This window comes from Furipterus horrens, unplaced genomic scaffold (assembly GCF_987537825.1).
Source record: "Furipterus horrens unplaced genomic scaffold, mFurHor1.1.pri manual_scaffold_17, whole genome shotgun sequence".
Lineage (NCBI taxonomy): Eukaryota > Metazoa > Chordata > Mammalia > Chiroptera > Furipteridae > Furipterus > Furipterus horrens.
In genome coordinates, this window is record NW_028327187.1 from 78,029,623 (window position 1) to 78,050,361 (window position 20,739).

General features: G+C 39.3%; 1 protein-coding gene and 1 pseudogene across 1 annotated transcript in view; both read right to left on the reverse strand.

The window, feature by feature from the left end:
* Window positions 1-20,739, reverse strand: part of KLF8 (KLF transcription factor 8) — a 153,379-nt gene that overhangs the window by 59,490 nt on the left and 73,150 nt on the right. The gene's annotated exons all lie outside the window — the stretch shown is intronic.
* On the reverse strand, window positions 14,007-14,210 carry LOC149991339 (small integral membrane protein 20 pseudogene; annotated as a pseudogene).

Consider the following 20,739-nt stretch of genomic DNA (forward strand, 5'->3'; position numbering starts at 1 on the left):
AAAACTAGCTTTCTATTTATGGTAGTGCTAGTTTTGATGAAATTTTTTAGTAAAATAAGTATGCTTTTTTTAAGAAAGCATATTAAGTAAATAATGCTTTTTAATAATGGTCTAAATCATAAAGGTGAAATATAAATAACTGAACTTTAGCAATCAATTATTGAATCCAACTCTCCTTCAAATCCAGGAGTTCATTTATTAGACATCATGGTTTAGAGGAAGGTCTAACTGCCAAATCAATAAATATATAACAAGTTGCCTCCTCCACTAGTGCCTCTGGGAGAATTGCTAATAGATCATGGAGGCTTTCCAGGGAGCCTAGATGAAGCCTTACATTTTCTGAACACACCTCTACAGGAAGTTTTCCTTAAACCTCCAGTTTGGGCTAACGAGCCATCTTCCAGCCCTTAGAGCACTCTGACATATTTCTCTCATACAGCTCACTGCATTAGAGTACACTTATCTTTTTATGTCAGACTCACCCATTTGACTGTCAGTTTCTTAAAGTCAAGAAGAAGCTCAATCATCAGTAGTTCAATCATCCTTATACTTTTAGCTCTGAACACAGTGTTTGCCATATGACAACTGCCCAATAAAAGTTTGTAGACTGGAATAATTTAGAATCAAAATGTCTGGGTGTGAATACTACCTTCATCACTTACTAGCTGTTAACCTTGGATAAGTTATTTAATGTAGCTGGGCCTCAGAGTCCTCATTTGTAAAACAGGAATTATAAGAGTGCCTACCTCATAGGATATTGAGAGGACTATGTAACTTAAACACATGTACATGCAAAAAATTAAAAATACATATATATGCAACATGCTTAGAATGGTACTTGGCACAGAGTACGCACTATATGAATTTTTGTTATTATTATGTTGAACTGAAATGTGGCTCTTTGAGATTTATACCTGTTAGTTATGGGACTAACCTTTGGAGAAAAGCAAAGTGAGGCTACTCCTTCTTCCATATCATGCTCCCTCAAATGTTTCACTTTAGTTTCTCACCCATAATTGTCCATGATTCCTTAATCTCTCCCTTGTGTAATATGGCTTCCATACCCTCAACCACTTGTTTTCTTGGTTGGTTAGAGCAAAATGATAAGGACTCCCAGGCTAGGGATGCTATCTCACAGAGACCAAGGTGCTTTCCCACAGTGTTTACCAGGTAAACAAGTACAAGGGTTAGTATAAATATCTTTATTACCATAAAAAAAGAAATGGGGACAAAGGAAGGTCATCCCAGATTTAACTATAATATAACAAAGAGATGGAAAGAATCAAAATGTTCACAATAAGCTATTAGATAGCTAAATTATAGTACATCCATATGATTCATTAGACAGACAAAAAATTTAAGTATTCAATATTTTCAGTGATCATGGAAAATATTTATGTAATAATGTTAAGTGTAAAACAGGACACAGAAGTACAATTACACTACCATTTAAATTTTGTTCAATATACATGCCACAGATTTTTACCACAGAAACAAACACATTTTTAGTATTTTTTTTAAAAAAGGTTAACAGTGGGATTTTATGAAATTTATGTTTTATCTCAATTTTTTCTAAATATGAGTATGTATTATTATTTTTAAATTATTTTATTGTTGACACTATTACAGATGTCCACATTTCTCCCCCTTTGCCCACCTCCACCCAGTCCCTCCTCTTCTTACCTCTGGCCATTACTACACTGTTGTCTGTGTCTATGGGTTATGCATATACAGGTATCCCCCATATAACACGGTCCTTCTGTAACACAGTTTTGCTCTAACACAGTTAGAGAATTGGGGAAACCCCCCATATAACATGGTACTTCTATAACACAGTTTCACTCTAACACGATATGACTGTAGAAGATATCCAAGAATTGCTGGTAGAAGAAGAAATTGATGAAGCAGTTTTGGTGGAAATGACATCTGGAATGTGCCAAGACAACTTAGGGGACGATGGCACTGATGAAAACAAAGAAGTTAAACAGTTTATTCTAAAAAGCATAAGGAAAGGCCTAGACTTAGCCGAATAGTTAAGACTCATATTTCTTAAATGAAGATTCTTGCTAAAAGGAGCACAAAGTTTAAGAGAAAACTTCAAAAACGCTTAGCACCATATAACAAAATTTATAAAGATCTCTCAGCTAAAAGCAAGCAATCTAAAATAATATTTTTTGCAAAAAGTAGAGTATAGAAATCAAGATAATGCTGAAGAAAGTTCAGAGAATGAGGATATTTTGTCAAAAAAAAACACATTCAGTTAATGGAGCTTAGTAGTGATGATGAAAAAAACATCACTTAATTCATATTAATATGTAGTATTTTTGATGAAAATTGTTTTAATAAAAATATTTCTCTCGATTATAAAAATATAATAGTAATTTAAAAAATTTTTTTGGAACCTAACTCCCCTTTTTGTACTAGTCCTTTGTTTTGTATAACATGAATTCGCATAACATTGCATTTTTTAGGAACCTAACAACCATGTTATACGGGGGTTACCTGTATGTTCTTTGGCTAATCCCTTAACCTTCTTTCATCCAGTTCCTCCCTTCCTCCTCCCCTCTGACAGCTGTCAGTCTGTTCCATGTATTGAAGTTCGACATAGGATTAAAGATGGAGATTGTTGAAGGATTATGGAAATTTTATTTCCTTTATTACATTTTTCAGTTTTCCAAATTTTCTATAACAAATTTGTACTACTTGTATAATTAGAAAAAACAAATAGGATGAATTGTTTATAAATCAGAACCATATTATAACCCTTACTTACCTGAATCACATCAGCTTAAATAAAAGATACTCAGACTCCTGGTCAAGATGGCAGCATAGGAAAACACAGCTCACTTCCTCACACAACCACATCAAACTTACAACTAAACTATGGAACAACCATCACTTAGAACCATGAGAAATCTAGCTGAATGGAAGTCCTACAACTATGGACTTAATGAAAAAACTACATCAAGCCTGGGCAGAGTGGTGGAGACATGGAATGAGCTGGCCCCACACCCACATGTGGCAAATGAAAATCGGGATGGATATCTCAGAAGTGAGGGGTCACAGCCCCACACCAGGCCCCCCAGCTCAGGGTTCCAGTGCCAGGAAGATAAGTCCCCATAACTTCTGGCTGTAAAAAACAGTGGGGATTGAGTCTGTGGAAGACAGAAACTGCTGGATTCCCAGGCAGTTGTTCTTAACGGGCCCATGCACAGACTACTTCTGAACTCCAGTGTGGAGACAGCATATTGAAAGGCATCAGAGACATATGGGGAGAAAATAAATTGTCCAGCACGAGGGTGAGAGCTGGGGCACAGCTTTCTCCCAGACAGAAGTGCTAGGAGAGGCCATTTTACTTTTTCTGAGCCCTCCCCTTACAGAGCCACAAGACCAGCAGGTAGGTGCCATATCTAAGACTCCAGCAACCTGGCTATCACTGCTTGCCCCACCCAGCTGGTTCCCTGGGGCTGGGCTCCATTCAACTTTTGGGTCCACCCAAGCTGTTTCCAGTGACTTTTTCATATGAATGGCTTGTCTTGGCCCATGCTTCATATTTTCCTAAATTCTCTTAAACAAGCAGCATCTGGTTTCAGCAAGCCCTATACCTCTCACTAAGTGCCCCAGGCCCAGCACTAGCAACAGCTGGACTTGGTTCACAGCTTGGCCTCATCTGGGCACCTCCCCGCCCAACACAAGTAGCAGCTATCTGCAGACCACTTTGTAGTTTACGCTGTGTGACGCTGGACAGAAGACAGGGGGTGCCTGACCTAGGATGTGCCAACAGCAATCAAGTCTCAACAACAACAAGAAGGTGTACACAACCCACAGGGTCGGTACACCTTGAACACCAAGCTTGGGTAACAGGGGAGGCTGTGCCACTGGACCCTACAGGACACCTACTATATTAGGCCACTCTACCACACCTAGGAGAAAGAGCAGCTGTACCCAATACATAGAAACAAACACAGGGAGGCTGCCACAATGAGGAGAAAAAGAAACAGGCCCAAATGAAAGAACAGAACAAAATTCCATAAAAGAACTAAACAAAATGAAAATAAGCAAGCTACTAGATGCAGAGTTCAAACCAATCAGAATAGCAAGGAGAAAAAAGAATCCAAAAAATAAGGATAGTTTAAGGAGCCTCTGGGACAATTTCAAGCATACCAACATTCACAGCACGGTGGTACCTGAAGGAGAAGAGAGAGAGCTAGAAATTGGAAACTTATTTGAAAAAAATAACAGAAAACTTCCTAAACACAGACAAGTCCCGGAAACACAGAGAGTTCCCAAACAAGATGAACCCAAAGAGGCCCACACCAAGACACATCATAAATAAAATGCCAAAGATTAAAGACAAATAGAGAATATTAAAAGTAGCAAGAGAAAAGCAGTTAGTTACCTACAAGGGACCTCCCATAACACTGTCAGCTGATTTCTCAAAAGATACTTTGCAGGCTAGAAGGGACTGGCAATAAATAATCAATCTCATGAAAAGCAAAGACCTGCAGCCAAGGCTACTTTATCCAGCAAAGCTATCATTTAGAACCAAAGGACAGGTAAAGAGCTTCCCAGACAAGAAAAAGCTAGAGTTCATTACCACCAAACCAGTATTATATGAAATGTTAATGGGTCTTTTTAAAGAAGATGATAAAAAATACGAACAATAAAGTGGCAATAAATATATATCTATCAACAATTGAATCTAAAAAACAAAATAAACAAGCAGAATAGAAACAGAAAGACAGATACAGAGAATGCTTTGAAGGTTGCCAGATGGGAGGGGTGTCGCACAAATAAGGTTAAGGAATTAAGAGAAGTACAAATAGTAGTTACAGAATAGTCATGGTGATGTAAAGTACAACATAGGGAATAATGTAGCCAAAGAACATATATGCATGGCCCATTGACATGTGCAATAGTATGATGATTGCCTGAGGGAGTGGTGGTGGTTGGGTGGAGAGGGACAAAGGGGGGAAAATTTGGACAACTCTAATAGCATAAACAATAAAATATAATGTTTAAAAGTATAAATAAATAAATAAAAGATACATATTATGTACAGAGGTGGGCAAAAGTAGGTGTATAGGTGTGAGTATGTGAAACAGAGTTTATTCTTGTATTATTATTTATTAGTAATTGTATTATTTTCTTTTTTAAGATGTTTTTATTTATTTTTAGTGAGAGAGGAAGGGAGGTAGAAAGAGAGGGAGAGAAACATTGATGTGCAAGAGATACATTGATCAGTTGCCTTTTGCATGTCCCCAAACTGGGGACCTGGCCTGCAACCCAGGCATGTTCCCTGACCAGGAACTGAACCGGCAATCTTTTGGTTCATAGGACCAGCCAGGGCAATTATTTTCCATAGAAACTACTGTAAACCTACTTTTATGCACCCCTGTGTATGTAATGCTAGTTGTACAAAGCACACACATAATTTCTTACCCAAACTATCAAAATAACCTCCTAACTGGTCTCCCTGTTTCCACTTTTGCTCTCATGCACTGCAGAAATTTCTCAAAGGTATCACATTGCCCTCAAAATGAAAGCTAAGACCTCTTAGTGTGGCCTACAAGAAAGGCCTTCATAAATGTCTCACACATTTTTCAGTAGCTTCATCTCTTCAAGCAGGACTTGCTACCTGCTCAGGTGCTTTGCAAGTCAAATGCTTTGAAAGCCTAAGTACAGGAATTCCCTTTTCATTTTGCTGATGTTTAGTCATGCAGAAACTTTTTAATTTGATGTAGTCCCACTTGTTTATTTTTCCCTCCTCTTACACATTTGGCAGAACAATTTTCCTTAGTAACAATAATCACAATTTGTAATTAAGTGTGTTGTGCATTTGTATTATTATTTTTACTATACCTGTCTCTCCCACTAGACCTCTTTCTGTAAAGGCAGAATCCAGGTCAATTATATTCACAGATGTAATCCAGTTTTTGGAAGAGAGTAATTGCTCAATAAGTACTTTTTACTTTGCTGACTAGCTGACTGAATAATATTCTCATTTGCTTTTTTTTAATGCCAAGTGTTCATCTTTGAATTGTCTGATGTACAAAGCTCCTTAATGTGTCTGGATGGCAAGGGGTCATGTAGTGAGAGTAGGGTAGAACAGAACTATTTCTCCCATTAACGATAATTGCAGAAAGAGGTCAAGGCTAAAATTAGTCTACATCTTTGTAATGATGGTAATAATAATAATGAATGGTCTTTACATATAGTAAGACATTTACATGTAATAAGACATTTTGTTCCTACAACAACCCAATAACTACAATAATCCCCATTTAACAGTGGAGGAAATTAAGCAGGGAAAAGTAACTTTGCCAAAACCATAAGAGCACATCACCTCTTTCAGTTATCGATTGTATCTGAATTCAAAGAACATGCGACATGCCTCAGGATCCTCAGAAAAAGGTTCTAGAGATCTGGGTTAAAACAAAACTATTTTAAACCTGCACAAGTTTTGTCGAATGACAATACTTTTTGCATGTTCACATATGTTCTTGGCTACATTGTGTTAGAATATGAACAGGAAAGTCTCACCTAATGACCACAATAGGAATGAAGGAGGAGGCACTATTTCATGGTGACCACCCAAAAGGCCATTTCCTGTGGAATTATTTTTGCATTTAGAGTTTGCTTTAAAATGAGTCCTGATTAATTCAACCAGTCTTATTGGTCCCATTTTTAAGTTTCAGAAATGCACAGTATTTATGAAAAAGTACCTCATAGAATCAAGATTTTGTGACACCACTTAAAATTCCAGTATATCATGGTTCTCACACTTGAAGTGTCCATTCAAATCTCCCAAAGGTCTTGTTAAAACATAGACTGCAGGGCCCTACCCTCGGGGTTTCTGATTCAGTAGGTCATGGGTGGGGCCTAAGAATTTTAATTTCTAGCAAATTCCCAGGTGATGCTGATGCTGCTATTCTAGGGACCATACTTGGAGGGCTAAAGGTCTGAATTTTGCTCATTAAGATAATGGGAACATACACACTGCTAGCTTGTTATTGCTCTACAGGTGTTAGAAACCAACAATTGATTGATCCATGGGAAGTACTTTCTGTTGATCTTCAGAACAAAGAACTCTTTCTATAGTTAATTTTTTAAAGATCTTATTTATTTACTTTTAGAGAGAGGGTAAGGGAGGGAGAAAGAGAGGTAGAGAAACATCACTGTGTGGTTGCCTCTCATGCACCCCCAACCGGGAACCCAGCCTGCAATGCAGGCCTGTGCCCTGACCAGAAATCGAACCGGCAGCCCTTTGGTTCTCAGGCTGGTGCTCAATCCACTGAGCCACACCAGTCAGAGCTACAGTTAATTTTTTAAATCCCTTCTTATAGAAGCAGCGAATAACAGTGGCTACCATATCCTGAGTACCTACTGCTCTGCTAAGCACTTTATAGGTATTACCTTATTTGTTCCTCCCTATACTATTGAGATTCCCATTTGCCTTGGGTAGGGGCTGAAAGACCAGTGATGAAAAAGGTAAATGAAGACAAAGATGGCTCTGAAGAACACAACTGGAGAGAATTAATAACTAATAATAATAATAAGCTAATATTAATATGAAACTGTGAGAAGCCTAATATTGTCCTTATTTAATCCGAGCAACCATCCTCAGATTAATATCCTAGTCTTATAACAAAGTACATGCCAGAGTGTATGAGTACTTAACCTCTATTGCCTTCCAATGTTCAGTCAGTCTCAAACTATCACCTGGTTTAAATTGGGTGGATAAGGAGGACTGTGTTGTGAGTGGGAGAAGTTGAGGATATCGAGGAGAGGCTGGAGGTCAACAGGCATCTTCAGCACTGCTCCCCATCTAAATATTTCTGGATTCTAGCCTTAATGACAGCTAAAAATCATATTTTTAAAATGAAATATCTCTTTCTATCCTGTTACTTACAGCCTGTGTGTATCTTTCATTCTGAAGCAGGTTTCCTGTAGACAGCATATATATGTCTTGTTTTGTTATTCCTTCAGCTACCCTACATCTTTTAATTGGAGCATTTAATCCATTTCATATAAAGTTAATTATTTATAGGTACATATCTATTGTGATTTTATTCTTTACAGTATATATATATATATAATATATAAAAATATATAATATATATACACTGTATCTGTATATGTTCCTCTTTTTTTTCTATCTTCTTAAACAAGATCCTTTAACATTTCTTACAATACTGGTTAGGTGGTAATAAATTCTTTTATTTATTTATTTTTTGGAATAGGATGTTCTTTTCTTGCCTTCAACTTTTTAAAATTGAATTCATTGGGGAGACATTGGTTCACAAAACCATACAAGTTTGAAGTGTACAGCTCAACAAAACATCATCTGCACACTGCATCATGTGCCCACTGCCCCAAGAAAAGTCTCTTTCTCCTCCCGCTTGGCCCACCTCCACCTAACCCCGGCCCTCTTTCCCTCTGACTATCACCACACTGTTCTCCATATATTATGTGTATATGATTTTGGTTAAACCCTTCACTTTCTTTCATTAAGCCACCCAACCCCATTACTCTCTGACAGCTGTCAGCCTGTTCCATGTTGTCCATGCCTCTGTTTCTATTTTGTTCATAAGATTATTTTATTCATTAGATTCCACATATAAGTTTAGAGATCACATGGCTTATTTCACTTAGCATAATAATCTCCAAGTCTATCCATGTTGTTGCAAAAAATATGATTTATTTTTTACAGCAGAGTAGTAATCCATGTATAAAGGTACCACAGCTTTTTATCCACTCATCTACTGATGGGCATTTGGGCTGTTTCCAAATCTTGGCAATTGTAAATAACATTGCAATAAACATAGGGATGCATTTATTCTTTCAAGTTGTTATTTTGGGTTTCTTAGGATATATTCCCAGAAGTGGGATCTCTGGGTCAAAATGTCCATTTTTAATTTTTTGAGGGAAATCCATACTGTTTTCCACAATGGCTGTACAAGTCTCCAATTCCCACCAACAGTGCACAAGGGTTCCCTTCTCTCCACATCCTCATCAGTTCTTGTTGTTTGTTGATTTAATGATGATGGCCATTCTAGCAGGTGTGAGGTGATATCTCATTGTGGTTTTAATTTGCATCTTTCTGATGGCTAGTGATGTTGAGTATTTTTTCATGTCTATTGGCCAGCTGTATATCCTCTTTGGAGAAGTGTCTATTCAGGTCCTTTGTGCTTTTTTAAATAGGGTTGTCTTTCTTCCTGGTGTTGATTTGTGTTAAGTTGTTTATATATTTTGAAATTAACCCCTTATAAGATGTATCATTGAAAAATATGTTTGCCCATTCAGTGGGACCCCTTTTCATTTTGCTGATGATTTCTTTTGCAGTGCAAAAGCTTTTTAGTTTGATATAGTCCCATTTGTTTTTTTCTTTCAAATTTTAAAAGTACTTTTTAATTGTTTTACATTTTTTATTATTTTTATTTAATTGCAGTTGTCCCAATTTTTACCCCTTTGCCCTCTTCTGTCCAGCCCAATCCCCACACCAATAGTCCATCCCCACACCGTTGTTCATGTCCATATATATTCTTTGACTGATCCCTTTCCTTCCTTTCCACCATTCCCCCCACCCCCCTTTTCACTGGCACCTGTCAGTCTGTTCCCTGTTTCCATGTCTCTGGTTCTGTTTTGCTCATTAGTTTATTTTCTTCATTAGATTCCTTTTATAAGTGAGATCATACGGTATTTGTCTTTCACTGTCTGGCTTATTTCACTTAGCATAATAGTCTTAGTTCCATCCATGCTGTTGCAAAGGGTAGGAATACCTTCTTTCTTTCTGCTACATAGTATTCCATAGTATTCCTGTGTAAATGTACCACAGGGTTTTTTTTTAACCCATTCATCTACTGAGAAGCACTTAGGCTGTTTCCAGCATTTGGCTATTGTAAACAGTGCTGCTATGAACTTAGGGGTGCATAAGTTCTTTTGAATTGGTGACTCCAGATTCTTAGGGTATCTTTACAGCAGCGGAATCGCTGGGTCAAAAGGCAGTTCCATTTTTAGGTTTTTGAGGAAATTCCATGCTGCACCATCTACATTCCGACCAACAGTGCACTAGGTTTCCCTTTTCTCCTCATACTCACCAGAACTTGTTTGTTGATTTGTTCATGATGGCAATTCTGACCAGTGTGAGGTGGTATACTCATTGTGGTTTTAATTTGTATCTCTCTAGTTATGTTGAGCATCATTTCATATACTTATGGCGGGCCCTCTGTACGTCCTCCTTGGAGAAGTGTCTCTTCAGGTCCTTTTTCAATTGGATTGTTTGTCTTCCTGGTGTTGAGTCGTATGAGTTCATTATGTATTTTGGAGATCAAACCCTTGTCTAAGGTATCATTGGCAAATATGTTCTCCCATATGGTACATTCACATTTCATTTTGCTGATGTTTTCTTTAGTCATGCAGAAACTTTTTAATTTGATGTAGTGACACTTCTTTATTTTTTTTCCCTTTATTTCCCTTGCCTTAGGAGATATATCAGCAAAAATATTGCTATATGGAGCCCTGACTGGTGTAGCTCAGCGGACTGAGTGCCGGCTTGTGAACCAAAGTATCACTGGTTCGATTCCAAGTCAGGGCACATATCTGGGTTGCAGGCCAGGTCCCCAGTTGGGGGTGCGCAAAATGTAACCACACACTGACATTTCTTTTCCTCTCTTTCTCCCTCCCCACCCATCTGTCTAAAAATAAATAAATAAAATCTTTAAAAATATATTGCTACATGGAATATCTGAAATTATACTGCCTGTCTTCCTCTAGGGGTTTTATGGTCTCACAACTTATATTTAAGTCTTTTATCCATTTTGAGTTTATTCTGGTATATGATGTAAACTGGTGGTTTAATTCCTTTTTTTGTTTTGTTTTGTATGTACCAGTTTAGTTCTCCCTGCACCATTTATTGAAGAGGTTATTTTTACTCCATTTTATGCTCCTGCCAACTTTGTCAAATATTAATTGATCATAGAGACATGGGTTTATTTCTGGGCTCTCTATTCTGTTCCATTGATCTATATGTCTGTTCTTTTGCCAGTACCAGACTGTTTTGATTACTATGGTCTTTAGTATAGCTTGATACAAGGTATTGTGATCCCTCCAACTTTGTTCTTCTTTCTCAAGATTTCTGTGGCTATTTGGGGTCTTCTATGGTACCACATGAATTTTTGAAATATTTGTTCCAGATCTATGAAATATACCCTTGGTATTTTAACAGGAATTGTGTTGAATCTATAAATTGCTTTGGGTAGTATGGAAATTTTAATGATGTTAATTCTTCCAATCCATGAACAGGGTATATGCTTCCATTTATTTGTATCTTTCTCAATTTCTTTCTTCAGTGTTCTATAGTTTTCAGAATACAGGTCTTTTACCTCCTTGGTTAAATTTATTCCTACGTATTTTATTTTATTTCTGCTATAGTAAATGGGATTTTTCCCCTAGTTTCTCTTTCTGATAGTTCATTGTTGGTGTAAAAAAACAGCCATAATTTCTGAATATTGACTTGTTATCCTGCTACTTTGCCAAATTCACTTGTTAGGTTGAGTAGTTTTTCAATATAGACTAGAGAGTTTTCTATGTACACTATCATGTTGTCCGCAAATAATGACAATTTCACTTCCTCCTTTCCAATTTTGATGCCTTTTATTTCTTCTTTTCTGATCCATGTGGCTAAGACCTCCAGTACTACGTTGAATATGAGTAGTGAAAGCAGACACCCTTAACTTGTTCCTATCTTAAGGGAAACACTTAGTTTTTGCCCAGTTAGTATAATGTTTGCAGCATGTTTTTCATATATGGCCTTTATTATGTTGAGGTCTGCTCACTCTATTCCCACTTTGCTGAGTATTTTTGTCATAAATGGGTGCTGGATTTCATCAAATGCTTTGTCTGCATCTATTGATATGATCATGTGATTTTTTCTTTAATTTTGTTTACGTGATGTATCACATTTATTGATTAGTGAATATTGTACCATCCTTGCATCCTTGGGGTGAACCCCACTTGATCATGGTGTATGATCTTTTTAATGGATCCAGTTTGCTATTATTTTGTTGAGAATTTTAGCATCTGTGTTCATCAGAGATATTGGCCTGTAGTTTTCTTTCTTTGTTATGTTTTTACCTGGTTCTGGGATTAAGATAATACTGGCCTCATAAACACATTTTGGGAGTCTTCCCTCTTCTTGAAATTTTTGGAATAATTTGAGGAGAGGTGTTAGTGCTTCTTTGAATGTTGGTAAAATTCACCTGTGAAGCCATCTGGACCAGGGCTTTTGTGTGATGGTAGCTTTTTTATTACTTTCAATTTCATTAGTTATTGGTTGATTCAGGTTTTCTTTTTCTTCCTGATTCAGTTTTGGAAGATCGTATGTTTCTAGAAATGTATCCATTTCGCCCAAGTTGTCTAATTTGTTGGCATATAGTTGTTTATAGTAATTTCTTACAATCTTTTGTATTTCTGTGGTATCAGTTACTTCTTTTTCATTTCTGATTTTATTTACGTGGTCCCTCTCTTGTTTTTTCTTGGTTAGTCTGGTTAACGGTTGTCAATTTTGTTTATCTTTTCAAAGAATCAGAACCTGGATTCATTGATCCCTTGAATTGTTTTTTAGTCTCTGTGTCACTTAGTTCTGCTCTGATATTGATTATTTCCTTCCTTCTGCTTGGTCTGGGCTTGTTTGTTTTTGTTTCTCTAGTTCTTTTAGATGTAGGGTTAGGTTGTTTATTTGACATTTTCCTATCTTCTTTGGGTAGGTCTGAATTGCTATGAACTTCCCTCTCAAGACTGCCTTTACTGTATCTCATAGGTTTTGAGTTGTTTTGTGTTCATTTTCATTTTTTTCCAGACACTTGTTGATTTCTTCCTTGATTTCATTGTTAATCCATTCATTATTTAATAATATGTTATCTGGCCTCCACGTAGTTGAATGTTTTTGAGTTTTTTTCTTGAGGTTGGTCTCTAGTCAAGACGTTGTGATAGAAGAAGATGCTTGATATGATTTCAGTTTTCTTGAATTTGTTAAGGTTTGTTTTGTGTCCTACCATGTGGTTTGTCTTTGAGAATGATTCGTGTGCATTTGAGAAGGATAGGTATTTTTCTTCCTAGGGTTGAAATGTTCTATGAATATAAATTAAGTCTATTTGATCTTGAGTGTCATTCAATTCTGCAATTTTTAAAAAAATTTTGTTTGGAAGATCTATCCATTGTTGACAGTGTGGTATTACAATCCTCTCTCTCTCTTTCTTCTTCTTAAAGCAGTCCCTTTACCATCTCTTGCAGTGCTGTCTTGGTGGAGATGTACTGTTTTAGCCTTCTTTTGTCTGGGGATCTTTTTATTTCACCTTCCCTTTTATTTTTTAAGTAAAAATAAATCATTTTAATATATACATTTTCACTTCTGTTAATTCAACACTAATTCCTACTCTGCATGCATTCCCATTTAGTATGAATTGCTTTGTATTTATTATTTTCCAACAAGCAGCAACATTTGATGAGTTACTTAAACTGAACTGTTTATTTTTACAGAGTACAACAAACCTTGTCCCTGAAGAGTTACCAACTTTAACATTTTCAAAGAGTCCTATGAAGCTTCTCAGCATAGTGGTTTTTCACTGAAATTTCCCATTTGAAAGACGGCAAAACAAACTAGGATCTTCGCAAGTCTCCTGGTTGCTTGTATTCATAACACAGCATGGTTGGTTTAGCAGTAGAGACTGAATAATAAGTAGACCTCCAAACATAGCTGGGTGAAACAGCTTCATTTTTATAAAGTAAACCAAGTCACGAAACCTTCCTAATTGTGTAATTTGTTCCAGGATTCTTCTGATGCTTAAGAAGGGAAATATTAATCCTTGTGCACAGTACTCTTATTTATGGCATTACAGAGTTTTCTTCTCTAGTCGTCGTTCTAGAGTGAGATGATTTATTGTACTTGCTGCAGAATAGAGAGCATGAAGATGTCTAATTTCATAGTAGAATTGGTGACAGCCTTCTCATTTCTTGCCAAATGAATGAGACCATACATTTAACCCTGGTGGCTGCACATCATTCTAAACAATACCAGCCCAATTTATAGCTTGTTCCTTTTGGTATTCCTCCAGCCACATTAAGGGCCAGAAGTAGATGGGATAGAAGGCAGCGTCGACCATAGCGATGAAGCCACTGAAAATGAGTGCGGTCCACACGTTCTGGGACATGGCACCTGTGGAAACTGCCCTGACCCACTCAGAACCCCACAACTCAGAATCACTGGAATCACACTCCCACTGCCGGGTCGAGACACAGCTAGCTCAGAAGAGCATTCCTTCCATTTTAAGAGAGAACCTTGCTGGACAGAGTAGTCTTGGTTGCCGTTCCTTGCTTTTCATTACTTAGAATATTTTCTGCCAGTCCCCCCTGGCTTGTAGTGCTTCTGTTGAGAAATCAGCTGAAAGCCTTATCACAACTCCCTTGTATGTTACTAGCTGTTTCTCTCTTGCTATCTTTAAGATTCTCTCCTTGTCTTTAAAATTTTCCATTTCAATTATGATGTGTCTTGGAGTGGGCCTCTTTGGGTTCATCGAGATTGGGACCCTCTGTGCTTTCTGGACTTTCGTGACTTTTTCCTCACCAAATTAGGGAAGATTTCTGTCATTTTTTCAAACAGGTTTTCTATCCCTTGCTCCTTTTCTTCTCCTTTTGATATCCCTATGATGCAAATATTGTTACATTTCATGTTGTTCCAAAGCTCCCTTAAACTATTCTCATGTTTTTTGAGTCTTTTTTCACTTTTGTTCTGACTGGGTGTTTTTTCTACCTTGCCTTCCAGCTTGCTGATTTGATCCTCTACTTCATGTAGCCTGATTTTAATTCTTTCTAGTGTGTCCTTCATTTCAGTTGCATTCTTCACTTCCATCTGGTTCATATTCATAGCTTCTACGTTCTTTTTCATGCTGATGTATGTCCCACTAAGTTCTTTGCAGTTCTTACTAAGTTCCTTCAACATCCTTATAACCATTACTTTGAACTGTATGTTTGATAAATTGTTTGATTTTACTTGGCCCTTTTTCTGGAAATTCTCCCTTTTCTTTCATTTGGGGGTTGTTTCTTTGTCTCCCCATTTTAGTTGTCTTGCTGTGTTTGTTTCTATGTCTTAGATTTATTTGCTTTGGCTCTCTGTCTTGTGGAGTGGCCTTGTGCTTTAGGAATCCAGTGGTCCCCAGTGGGGCAGACTCCTTGATTTCTTGTATGCTCTAAGAATGTCCTCTGTGTGGGTTATGGACTCTCCTGTTGTATTTGGGTCCTGACTGCTATTGGTCCATTTATTGGTGGGAACTCCCCTCCATCTGGCTGACTAATAAGCTCAATTTTCATCATATGTTGTACACTGTTGTATAGGTGTTGGCAGAACAAAGCAAAACAACACAAAACCAACACCAAAACAAGCAACCCCCCACCCTGACCACCAGAGCAGTATCAACAACAGGAGAGCAAAGAACATTAAAAGTGGAAAGAGCAATGGAATAGTAGAGAAAAGGGAAAAGGAAAAAGAATATGACAGGACCAAAGAAATGAAAAGTGATTATGAGAGGAGAAAGAGAAGAGTACTACTACTCGTACTAAATTGAAAGAGGAAAATGGGGAAAAGGAATATAGGAAAAGTAACAGAAATAATAAAAATAGAGAAGAAGGGAATAGTGGAATAATCAAATATTAGAATAGAATAGGGGATATGAAAGAAAAATTAGAGCACCAAAAGTAAAGGAAAAATAGATTAAAAATACATAAAAAGGCCATAAAAAAGAAAAAAAATAGCTAATATAATGAGGAAAGAACCAAGTGTATTTGTCTCAGCACAGTTTAGATCTTGCCTTCTGGTTTCCCCCTTTGGATATCCCTCTGATATTTGAGTCTGGTGTAAGCCAATGACAGGTGCTGTCCATGTCTGGCCCTTGGCCACCCTTTCGAAGCTATAGGCAATCCACAGTTTGTGGCTGATCTCTCTAGGCTTCGCTGCTCCCAGGGTGGGCCAAACTGCTCTGAAAAGCTGGACTTTATCAGAACTGGGTATAGGGGTATGTCAGCAAATTCCCCAGGTCACCACAGGGACCACCTCTGCCTGTCTCTGCCTTCTGGCCTGCTATAAATCTTATACTAGTTGCAGACCTGATTATTTCTGAGAGGGCTTCTGGCAGAAACAGGGGGCTGTGATTTCTGGATCTCTCATGGCAGGTGCCTTTCAGACTTTAGGGAAGATGGTGGGTTTGTTCCCCCTCTTCTGAGCCACTAGTTTGAGTCTATCCAGCATTGTTTCCCTGTACTCGGCAGAGCAAGTCTCTTAATAGGCTTCCAGGGCCCAGATTTTGGGTCTGGCAGACACGAGAAAGGTATTTCTGTGGTTCTCCCATGACCGGGAAGCACCAATCTGTTTTCCAGGAAAATGTTTGGATGACCTCTGAGTCTGTTTATGTTGCTGTCTCCTCAGCAAGGGTTAATATGCAGGATAGTAGAAAAGAAACAAACAAAACAGAACACCAGAACAGAGTAAAACTGAAAAAACAACCGAAAAAAGTCTGCTGAGTGGAGGGAACAGGATTTCCGAAGTTGTGGTGAGGGGATTTCGAGAGGGTGGGAAGAGCAGTATCCCACAGGGTGAGGTAATTGATTTTCCCCTGGGAGGGGTTAGCGCTTCTCAAGAAAGATGACTGCTGTGTAGCCCAGGTATATCCGGGCCCCCCAAATCCCTCATCTGCTCTCCCAAAACTCTCCCCTGTGCCTCACAATCCAGAATCTCCTCACACAACTCTAGTCTGTACCACCCTCTCTTCCCTGGGGTCCAAGGTGGGTAGCCGCAAACAAACAACCTGTGCTTTACCCCTTTAAGGAAAAAAAGAAATGACGGGTTTATCTCCAGTGGTTTTCTTCTCTCCCAGAGCAGAGAGCACCCATGGTGCAGACTCTCTGATCTCCCGACCTGGGTGCTATAGGAATGTCCTTTATGTGGGTTATGTGGATTCTCCTGTTGTATTTGGGACCTGATTGTTATTGGCCCATTCATTGGTGGGAATTTCCCCCCATCTGGCTAAGGGGCTCAACCCCTACCATGCCTGCCTCTGCCTTAGAAGAGCTTCTAGGTGTGGGTTGGGTCCCCAGTCAGGGCATGTACAGACCATCTATCAACTCTTCTCTCTCATACAAATGTCTCTCTTTCTCTCTCTCTCTCTCCCAAATAAATAGAATATATCCAGTGTACATCCTATTCTTTTAAGTCTCATATCATATCCTGATTGGATGGAGGAGGGAAGGAAAGAGTTCAGCAGCAAAACTATAAAATGGATGGTGGTGGAGCAATCACAACACTCCCTCCAGTGAGTCTCAGCCTTGCACTCCCAACACTGCACTCCCACCTTGGTCTCTGTTGCCAGCACCCCCCAGACTGCCTCTCTCAGCCCCCAGCACTTCCAGCTCCTTGGCCAATCTGCAGCCTCAATCAGACTCCGTCCTGTTCCCAGGGCCAGGGGGCTATAACCCCCTCTGCTGCAAGTACTGCTGTCCCCTGAACCCTGGCTCTGGGTAGCAGGATGTACAGCCAGGCCTGGCAGGCACTGAAATCACAGAGGCAAGTCTGTGTTCCAAGGAGCACCTGCTCTAGCGGTTAATAAATATAGTCCCATTTGTTAATTTTTTCCTTTGTTTTCCTTGCCTGAGAAGATATATCAGCAAAAAATGTTGCTATGAGAAATGTTTGAGATTTTATTGCCTATGTTTTCTTCTAAGACTTTTATGTTTTTGTGACTTATATTTAAGTCTTTTAGCCATTTTAAGTTTATACTTGTATATGGTGTAAATTGATGATGGTTTAGTTGCATTTTTTGCTCATCTAACCGCATATTGCAAAGACAGGGGAAATGTAAAATTTGGCATATTCCATTCAGTCTACAAACTTCTTGCCAAAAAAAAAAAAAAGAAGAAAAAAGACCTTACTTGTTAAATGTCCTACACAATTTGTCCAGAATACTGATAAAAGGAGTGTGATTTGTTTACCTGAAATTTTGAATCTTACATAAGGAGTGTGTGTGGTTACTCTTTAACTTTCTCAAATCATATAATGAGATATTAGTGAGAAATAGGAGCACCTAAATATATAAAGCAAACATTGATGGACATTACAGGAGAAAGTGACAGCAATAGTCATAGTACGGGATTTTAACACAATAAATTCAATAAAAAAGAAATGAATGGCAGCCAAATCAGAAAAAAAAGAAGTAAAATTGTTTCAGTTTGAAGTTGACATAATCTTTATATAAGAATACTCTAAAGACTCCACCAAACAATTGTTTGAACTAATAAACAAATTCAGTAAAGTTGCAGGATAAAGAAAATCAACATTCAAAAATCAGTTATGGAAAGGTAAGATGGTGGAGGAGTGAGGAGAGGCTGCGGTTTCAGGCTCCCGAGACCCGTCTGCAGTTTGGGCTAATTGCAGACAGAACGTCTCAGTGAGCAGCTGGACACTGGCAGGAGTCGAGCCATGGCACTGCTGGATCAGAGAAAATCCATCTGGGAACAACCTGTTTAGTGAGGGTAGCGGAGGAAAAGGGGACAAAACGGGATTCCTGACTGGGGCGGCTGCCCGAACTGCGGCGGGAAGCACACAAAGGCTTTTTGGTGACCACAGGCTGCCCCAGAGAGGAGTCGGGAGGAGAGCGGATCTCTGCCCGCTGGCAGAGACGGGACTCGACCAAGTGGCATTGGCGCCGAAGGATAGGAGACAGCATGCTGCCGGGCAAGTGAGAACATAATTCTCCTTTATATTTTTCTCTAGTGGACGGTGGAGAGGGGAGGAAAGTTTGCGGGTGGTAGGCCATTCTTGAGGAGTGCAGGCGCAGAGGCGCGCTCATCCACTCCCCAACCCTGCCCTTGGGTTGCGGGGGCGCACATAGGGAAGTGCTCTCACTCACTGGCCCAGGTGCGCGGGGCCGTGAGTCCAGGCGTCCCTCGGACACTCCCCAACGGACATAAGATCAGTGCCCCAACGGGCACAGGGAGGGCCCACTGAACACGCAGAGGACCGTGTGCAGATACCCCTAGACAGCTCCCGGGGGCGCCGGGTCCCAGGCCGGAAAGCAGACCACTAGCGCAGGCTCTGTTGGTGCCCACCCAGACGGGTGAGGGAAGGCGGGCGGCTGCAGCTCACAGACGCTCACTTCCACTGTGCACAAGTGTCCGCGGCCCCGCCCTAAGAGGCGAGAGACCAACTCCCGGAGCTCGGCTCAGTGGGACTAAGGGCATGGGTGGCGCGCGAGCACGAAAACACCTCAGCCCTGGGACAATAGGCGCCAATCCCGGGGCAAGCTCTCGGGCAGCCCACGCGTGCAGGGACGTGCGCAGGGGCACCTCTGCACGAACACAGAAACACCTTGGCCCGGCAACAATAGGCTCCAACTTCGGGGCAAACTCTCAGGCCGCCCGAGCGCGCAGGGGCTCGTGCGCAAGGGCACCTCAACTGGCTCCAGCAGGCAGCAAGGGAGCGCACCGTGCCGGCAACCGCGGGCACGCATCATTGTGGCAACCGTGGGCGCACACCAGTGCTGCAAGAAACAAGAACCTCTGAACTGCCACACTAGACCAGCTGCGGACGCAGAAAAAGAAGGCAACACACCAAGGCTAAAACGGAGTAAAAACATCGCTTTTTTTTTTTTTTTTCAATTTTTTTTTCTCCCTTTCCTCTTTCTTTCTTTCTTTCTTCTTAATTCTTTCTTCTCTTTCTTTCTTTCTTTATTCTTTTCTTTCTTCTCTTTTCTTGGGTTTTTTTTGGGGGGGGTTTTGGGGGGTATTTTTTTTTTCAATTTTTTTTCTCTCTCTTTCTTCTTTATTCTTTCTTTTCTATCTTTCTTTGTTCTTTTCTTCTCTTTTCTTGGGTTTTTTTGTGGGGGTTTTTGTGGGGTTTTTTTTTCTCTTCTTTCTTTCTTCTATATTATTTCTTTCTTCTATTTTCTTGGGTTTTTTTGGGGGGGTGTTTTTTTTCTCCCCTTCCAAAAAGAATAACAAACTTTATCTCTAACGTGTTGCATATAACCTCTCCTTCCCATCCTTTATCTTTAGTCGTTGTTTATTCATTTGTGTGTCTAGTTTAGCCCCCCTATCACTCTAAATAATAGAATATAATTACTATATAAACCCAATATAATACAATCCCACTTTCCTACTATATTATGCATATTTCTATCCTTTTCTTCTATTTTTATTAACATACAATGTAAATATTACCTACTGGCTTGCAAAGTCTAAACTATTATTAATCTATCACCCCCTCTATCAAAAATTATATTTTTCCTCCCCCAAAACAACTCTTATCTATTCTTCTTATAGTATAAAAGCTCGAATCTCTTTACATTTATATTAATATGGGCTCGTTGGCTGACGATAGCAGGATAGAGTGGGGGATACTTTTTGAGGGTGTGGGTCTCCTGCCTGGGTTGTGTGTTTATGTTTTTAACAGCATATCCACAAAAGAACTCAAGACAAAGCGGATAGAGTGACTCTCAACCAACTACCCAGAAGGAAGATCCTATCAAAGAACATCTGAAATATAATCAAACAGCATAAACAAACGACATAAAGGGTAACTCAAGAACATCAGGCTCAGGATATCAAAGAGACTGCACCACTGAAACCCCCAGATTTCCGATAAAGAATCTCACAGCACAAAGGAGGGAAGTCAAAGCAGACTACCCCCCAAAAATG